The following is an 8,570-nucleotide window of genomic DNA, read 5'->3' on the forward strand; positions in this document are numbered from 1 at the left end:
TAAGGTTGTACCAGTTAATATCTTTTGGTGTAAATATCCCATGATACAGTGAGGACAGCTGCGGCTCATAGTCCAGTGCGGCTTATCTACGAACAAATGCCGTTTTCGTGCCAAATTTGGTGGGCTGCGGCTTATAGTCAGGTGCGCCTTATAGTGCGAAAGTTAGGGTAGTTAGCCTGCATCGTAGCACTGTCTGGTTGTGTCACTCATGTGAAGTATCAGTGTCCTCTCCAGTCTCCCTGTTGCTTGTTTTCAGACACACACTATAAGATTTATTTTCTTATCTTGGCAGGAGAGAATATGCAATGTTGCTTTAGCCTTTAAAGGTCTGTGCTGAGTGAGCATCACACACTAAATGTAACTCGTACCGTTAGCATAGCATTCACATTCGCAAATGCTCACAGCGAGCATCCTCTTAAACTCTCGGATTACTTTTTTTACACACTTCGTGGCGCCCAGGTGGGCATATTTAATTGAAAATATTGTACTGTTTTCCTGCTGACTGTGTACTATCACCAAGTTGCTAATTGATTTGTAGATGCTAAAATATGTGCGCGCCGGTCAATGTTCAGTCATAGTTGGAAACATTTATTCATTTTTGGAGTAAAAGTTTTGAATTTGACAGACGTAAACGTTGACTAAAACTAGACGAAGACAAACACATTTTTAAATGACTAAAATACGACTAAGACTTATAAGTATTCTCGTCCAAAAGACTAAGACATACATTAAAAGGGCTGCCAAAAACAACACTGGTAGGAACGGACCTCGGTCGTAACCCGGGGACTACTTGGAGTATCAAAACTGGTATTTTTTTAATTAGTTATATCAACAACAACAGTAAGAGCAATCGTAGTTGACCACAAAGTAAGCCGCAGATAAATGGTCAGAGGTTTGATCAATGTAGGTCACAAGTGGACTGCTTGCATGGAGGCACATTGGTGTTAATGTGGCTGACAAGAGGGATGGCTGGCCAAAGGAAAGAAGAAAAAAAAACTATGCCAAGGGTTTTATTCCCAACTAATTAATGTAAAAACATGAAAGCTGTTACAAAAGTAGGAATGATTGTACTGGGATAGGTACAATGGTACCTCTACTTACGAAATTAATTGGTTCTGGAAGTACTGTAGTTTCGTAACCTGAAAATTTTGTAAGAAGGCAAGGATGTAGGCTGACTAACTACACGAGCAATAAGCAAATGTGGTGAACATATGACAGAAACTGTCGCATTTTCCTCTCATTCTTGTCTCATCAGACGAAAACAGGCCATCATTTTGTCACCGGAGACACTATTTTCGCTTGTTATGACATCATGAAAAATATGGAAGGGTGTCAGGGTCTGAACATTGGTTCATTGGCTCCCATTGATGGCGCTGGACGTCAATGGAACGTAAAAGCCATTTTCAGATCACTACCTATTGGGTAAGTGCCTATTCGTTTGGGAAGATTCACGAGTCACTGTTCTGTAACCCAAAATCAACAGAGAATGAGTGAAAGTCAACAGCAAATTATCTGAAATGTCCCAATATTAAACTCACCAGCTGCCATTGACCTAATTTGACGTCCTATCCATTTGAAATGAAAAAGAAGAATGAATGCTCATTCACTATCTCTCTCACTCCAAATGGATTGGATGTCTACTAGCAGTGTTGTTAATAACGGCGTTAGAATATAACGGAGTTACTAACGGCGTTATTTTTTTCAGTAATGAGTAATCTAATTAATTACTTTTCTCATCTTGGCAACGCCGTTCCCGTTACTGAGGGGGGAAAGGCGTTCGTTACTAGAGCTGGGAATCTCTGGGCACCTAACGATTCGATTATGATTACGATTCAGAGGCTCCGATTCGATTATAAAACGATTATTGATGCACCCCCCTCCTTTTTTTTTTTTCTTTTCTTTTTTTTAATGTTTTGTACATTAGTTCCAAAATTGTTCAAAAATACTCTCAGGCTAAACCAAACTACTATTTCAGTATCAAGTTAACATATAGCAGTAAACAAATATACAAAAATAATAGTAAATAAAAAACTCCAGTCCCCATTCTGTATCAGCAGCTTTAAACTACATTCAATTAATTTAATGTTGCGAATCAACCGTTAAAGTTGTTAAAATTGCTCCCGTTATTCCATAATTTCCCTTTTGTCTACTTTCGACATGTGAAAGTTTTAAAACTATTTTAAAGATAGATTCAAGTCAATATTTTACCAATTTAGGAGTATTTTAGATAAAACGTTAATTAGGTTTGCTTGGAAGGTTCGCTACAACAGTCTTGCAGGGAAGTGTACTGCTTTAAGATGGCGGCCGTTTACCAACACCCACATCTAGCTTTTTGTAGGTGTACTGCTAACGCTACCGAATCTATAATGCATCTAGTCCTATATAAATGATATCAACCGTAACATTATATGGATGTACTTGTAGCAGCTTTTCGGCAGCAGTCAGGTATGTTGTTGTGTTTTTTTATCTCGTTGCATGAGTTGAGCTAGAGCCGTGAGTTGAGCATTGGCATTACCCGAGGGGCCGGGTAATGGGAAGCATGATGTTTAGCTACTCTCACTCCGTTCTGTCCCAAAGACCGCGCGGCGCGCTGAGTGTTGTGTACTTCCGCTTTACTTCGCATATTTCAAAAATCGGAATTTGGATGTTTGTGAATCGTTCTCGAATCCTCCACGGCCGAATCGCGAATAATCTAAGAATCGGAAATTTTGCACATCTTATAGCGTCCCCACCAATATTGAGACCAAACCTACGTCCTTGTAATGGAGCCATTTCAAGGTGTAGGGGGAAATTCTAATTGCCGTCTAAAGAGTTTTACTAGTTTCGGTAAGAAGGTGAATAGTTTTGTTGTTGTTGTTGTTCGTGAACTACTTTTCCACACAAACACACATCGAGGTACCATTTAGCTTAGCAAGGAGAGGTATGAGAGACATTTTTCGAGTGTCCCAGAGCTCGTGAAACTTGGGGGGAAAAAAGGCGCATTTATCAAGGGTTCGTCAGCCATGATTGCATATATCCGTCCGCTGTAACAGCCCTGCATTTTCTGCTATTGAATGCGTTGTTGACACATTAGCGTGGCGGCACTCTGACCTGCCACTCGGCGCAAACTCATTCAAACTTGCCTTTCCGTCCAAGACGGCCGTCCACCGCTCACTTTCGCCGAAAAGTCCGATCCAAAATACAGTAATGCCCCGGATGGGGGAAGAAAGACAGGAGTCTGTATTGGCTTAGCCACTTTATTGTGGCAACAATAATAAAGAAAAGGAATAAGAAAATAATGGTGGGCTTCCGCAACATGGTTGCCGCTGAACCCTTCACGTTAGGCTGTCGTTAGTTTTAAACAGCCTTAAAAAAAACATCTCCTTTGCACGGCGTCGCGACTTTTATTTTGTTGTGGCGGTGCGCCACAATATTTAATATGTAGGGGAAACCCTGCTCCAGCATGTTTAGTGTGTCTAGCGGTGGTAAAATGTGTTTTTTTTTCTCTCTGGCATCTGTGTTGAGAAAGTGTGTGCATAATGTAAACATGATACAAGTCGTACACACGGTCTTTTTATGGAAAATAATTAAATTTTATTTTATTTAGAATATTTCAGTTATTTTTTAAATTTATTTTAACTTAACATTAAACTATGGTGAATTTTCATCTCGCTCTCGTCTCGTCAGACGACAACTGACATCCATCTCATTATGTTTTAGTCTCCCAAAGCAGTTTTTTAGCACGTCATCGTCATTAAAAAAAAAATGTTCATTGACGAAATATTTTCGTTATTGTCTTTGTTGACAAAACGAACGTTCAATTGCCCTTTTCCCAGTCTAAATGTATTGGTCATCGAGCGCCGTCAATGGCAGCTATAGATTTAACCGAGACCCTATTATGGTGGGAGATTTTGATAGCAACTTGTTGGTCCTTTTTTTTTTGTTTTGAAATCTTTTCAAAATGATATGTCGATTTTTGGCATGAGCATATCGATGACCTTTTGGGATGCAAAATCCATTCCGATATTTTGTCACACCCCTAATATCAATGGTAAAATGTTACTGTGAGCTTAATGCAAAAACGGCTCATTTTTTAAGCAACTCTGGTTCTTCTATCACTGTCAAAGGCAGCCAACGAGTTAATGAACCAAGAAGCTCATTCGAACCCATGCGAGGGGGGTCGAATAGGGCAGTAAACAGCGATCATACCTGCGCACGCACGCGCTGGTGATGCAGCAAACCGATGCCAACCCCCCCAAAAATACATCATAGCACCCCCTACCATGGAGGCTAGCTATGTCGCCACATACAAAACCTTAGCACACATCCACAGCGCAAATCCACCACTTTGACTACTTCTCTCGATTAAAGTAAAATTAAAAGGTATGAAATAAACGTTAATGAACTGTTGCCGATATGACAGTTTGAGAACAATGGCTTTGCTATCGACATTCCGGCATTTTTAAGAGAGATACAAGCCTCGCGTAGCCCCATTGATACGTTTTATATCAGGAAGTTCAAGGTTAACGTCGTGATAAGGTTAGTTGAAGGTTCTTACCTTAACGTTTAGTATAGGAAAACAAAGGATGCAGCTAAGGTTGCCAACCGCTTGGTCGGTGCGTCTTTTCGGCCTGACAGCATCCTGTTCGCAGCCAACAGCAAGACTGGCACTCATTTTTAGCACGAACACGAGTAGTTCCGCTTAAAGATTTCGCAATAAAAGGCAATAACGGTGTACGTGGATGTTTACTGGACGGATTGACGGCGACGATTAAAATAAAAGAGGTAAGGAATTTTAGCAGAGATGTTTGATTTGATTTACGCGTAAAAAATGTGAAATAACCGGAGTGAAGTAACGACAATACGCCTTTGTTTTGAAAGTAAAATCCAATTAATTATTGTGAGCTTTGTTCAGCTACTAGCAGTCTGCAGTGAGACAAATCCCCAATGCATAACGGGTGACCTGACAGAGATAAATAATGCGTATCTACATTTATGCACCATATATATTTTAGAGTCATTACACGTTATTAAAAGCAGTCAGAGTACATTTATCGAAGCATATGTTTTTGTAAAATATTTTGGAATGTTTTGGGGCATGGTGGCATTCCTAGCTTAATCATGTCAACTGTGGATTTCTTAAAATATGTTCTTTTAAACCACTCATTTAACTTTTTGGCTGCCATTGGCGGTGCTAGAACTTCCATGTATTTTTGACTACGGAGGGGCGAATAGGTTTGACGTCTAGCGCCGTCAATGGTACTGAATGATTTGCAGTGACAGCCAGTCCTCTCGGTTTAAATGGATGTGACTTCCATCCTTAAATAAACCCATACAATAGACTTTAAAGTGTTTTTGGGGGCCATAACCAGTGTATTAAGTTTCAATTTTAACTGTGTTGATGTTTTTATTAACATTTCAATAATTCATATTTTTTATACGTATATTTTAATTACAAAATTATATACACAAAATGATTCATAAATAAAAATATGTTTATGATTAAAATTGAGACCTGGCGTCTACTCATATGGAGTTAAATGACCCAAAATGCGATGTACATGACATGTACAGCAGTATGAAAAAGTATCTGAACCTTTTGGAATTTCTACATTTCTGCATAAAATCACCATCAAATGTGATCTGATCTTTCTTTGTCAAAATCACACAGATGAAAAAAACAGTGTCTGCTTAAACTAAAACCAGGTTTTCATATTTTAATGAGGATAGCATGCAAACAATGACAGAAGGGGGGAAATAAGTAATTGAACCCTCTGCCTAAGGAGACTTAAAGAGCAATTGAAACTAGGGCTGTCAAACGATTAAAAATTTTAATCGAGTTAAATACAGCTTAAAAATTAATTAATCGTAATTAATCGCAATTCAAACCATCTATAAAATTTGCAATATTTATCTGTAAATTATTGTTGGAATGGAAAGATAAGACACAAGACGGATAAACATACGGTACATAAGTACAGTATTTGTTCATTATAACAATAAATCAACAAGATGGCATTAACATTATTAACATTCTGTTAAAGCGATCCATGGATAGAAAGACTTGTAGCTCTTAAAAGATAAATGTTAGTACAAGTTATGGAAATTTTGTATTAAAATCCCTCAATGTTTTCATTTTATTAAAATTTGTAAAATTATCAGTCAAAAAATAAACTAGTAGCCCGCCATTGTTGATGTCAATAATTACAGAATGCTCATGGGTGCTGAAACCGATAAAATCAGTTGCACCTAAGCGCCAGCAGAGGGCGACAAAACTCCAAAAAACACAAGTAACAAGTGGAGATTACACTGCGCTGTCATTTTAATCTGTTTAAGCGGGGCATGTGCGTTAATTGCGTCAAATATTTTAACGTGATTAATTTTTAAAAAATAATGACCGCCCATTAATGCGATAATTTTAACAGCCCTAATTGAAACCAATTTTTACCAAACAATTTAAGTCAGGCGTGTGCCCAATCATTGATGAGTGGTTTAAAGCTGCCCTGCCCACTATAAAACACACACCTGGTAAGAATTGTCTTAATAATGAATGTTCATGAATCGACAGTCAGAGAAGTTGTCTAGAAATGGAGAGAGTTTGGCACTGTTGCTTCTCTCCCAAGGAGTGGCCGTCCACCAAAGATGATGCCAAGAGTTCAGCGCAGAATACTCAGAGAGTTGAAAAAGAACCATAGAGTGTCTGCTAAAGATGTACAGAAATCACTGGCACAGTCCAATATCTCTGTGCACACATCAACTATATGTAAAACTATGGCCAAGAATGGTGTTCATGGGAGGACTCCACAGAGGAAGCCAATACTGTCTAAAAAAACATTGTTGCTCCTTTAATGTTCGCAAAAAGGCACTTGGAGACTCCACAGAAGTTTTGGCAAAATATTTTGGATGAAAGCTGATGAAACCAAAGGAGAATTCTTTGGGAGTAACACACAATGTCATGTGTGGAGGAAAAATGGAGCAACCCACCAATATCAACACCTTATCCCCACCATGAAGCATCATGAGCATCATGATTTGAAACAAAAGCAAGTTAACTCATTGAGTGCCATTGACAACAATATACATCCAATCCATTTGAAGTCAGAAGGATGAACCAGAATGAACAAATACCACTTTATCCATCCATTATCTACTGCTTAATCCGGGGTCAGTTCGCGGGGGCAGCAGCAAAGCCCAGACTTCCCTCTCCCCAGCCACTTCTACCAGCTCCTCCAGCTGGACCCCAAGGCGTTCCCAGGCCAGCCGAGAGACATAGTCTCTCCAGCATTTCATTGGTCGTCCCCGGGCCTTCCCGCCGGTGGGACATGCCCGGAACACTTCTCCAGGGAGGCCTCTCCAAGAGGCATCTGAACCAGATGCCTTAGCTAACTCAACTGGCTCCTCTCAACGCAGAGGAGTAGCGGCTGGACACAGAGTCCCCTCTGGGTGACCAAGCTTCTCACCCTATCTCTGAAGGAGAGCCCGGACACACTGCAAAGGAAACTAATTTTGACCACTTTTATCCGCAACCTTGTTCTTTCAGTCACGGCCCACAGCTCGTGGGTAGCTCGAGAGTAGGAACGTAGATCGACTGGTAAATCGAGAGCTTCATCTTTCGACTCAGGTCCTTCTTCATCACTACCGGTGCATAGTCCGCATCACTGCAGACGCTGCACCGATCCGCCTGTCGATCTCCCGCTCCGCCTTACCCTCACTCGTGAACAAGACCCCAAGATACATCAACTCCTCCACTTGGGGCAAGATCTCATCCCCAACCCAGAGAGAGTACGCCGCCACCCTTTTCCGACTGAGGACCATGGTCCCGGATTTAGAGGTGCTGATCTTCATCCCAACTGCTTCAGACTCTGCTACGAACCACTCAACGCTTCGGCTGCACCGAGGAATTCTGTCCATAAAAGTCATGAACAGAATCAGTGACAAAGGGCAACCTTGGCTGAGTCCAACCCTCAATGGGAACGAATTCGACTTACTGCCGGCAATGTGGACAGAACTCTGACACCGGTTGTACATGGACTGAACATCCCTTACCAAGGTGCTCGGTACTCCCGAAGCACTTCTCACAGGACTACCCGAGAACACTCCAAATCCACAAAACACATGTAGACCAGTTGGGTGAACTCCCGTGCGCCCTCGAGGACCTAAAGCTGGTCCACTGTTCCACGGCCGGGATAAAAACCACACTGCTCCTCCTGAATCCAAGATTCGACTTCCCGACGGACCCTCTTCTCTAGGACACCTGAATTGACTTAACCGGGGAGGCTGAGGAGTGTGATCCCTCTATAACTGGAACACACCTTCTGGCCCCCCTTCTTAAAATACTACTCTTCCACTTCAAATGGATTAGACGTCTAGTGATAAACTACTGACAGATTTAATTCAGAGCCACATGAATGGACACCTTGACACTGATCCTGTCCCGCTTACTTCGGCTTCAAGCAAGCCTTCACCCCGGACTGGTCGCCATTCGCAAATCCTCATCCCCGTTCCCTGGACTCGCCACAAAAAGCATCCACAGCTGGTCAGGGTAAAAGCGAGCAAAGGGGAATCGTGTTAGGAGTCGCTAAGTATGCGCT

The 8,570-nt window shown here is 41.2% G+C and overlaps 1 protein-coding gene across 2 annotated transcripts in view; it reads right to left on the minus strand.

The window, feature by feature from the left end:
* fam110b (family with sequence similarity 110 member B) overlaps positions 1-8,570 on the minus strand; it is a 28,270-nt gene extending 19,700 nt beyond the window's left edge. Inside the window, exon 1 of one of the 2 annotated variants that reach the window (XM_057858038.1) lies at positions 8,422-8,570. The gene's annotated coding sequence lies outside the window, so the exon portion shown is untranslated. Of the gene's footprint in view, positions 1-4,537; positions 5,663-8,421 lie in introns of those variants that run through there. The other variant, XM_057858037.1, reaches the window with a different exon arrangement.

This window comes from Corythoichthys intestinalis, chromosome 14 (assembly GCF_030265065.1).
Source record: "Corythoichthys intestinalis isolate RoL2023-P3 chromosome 14, ASM3026506v1, whole genome shotgun sequence".
Taxonomy (NCBI): domain Eukaryota; kingdom Metazoa; phylum Chordata; class Actinopteri; order Syngnathiformes; family Syngnathidae; genus Corythoichthys; species Corythoichthys intestinalis.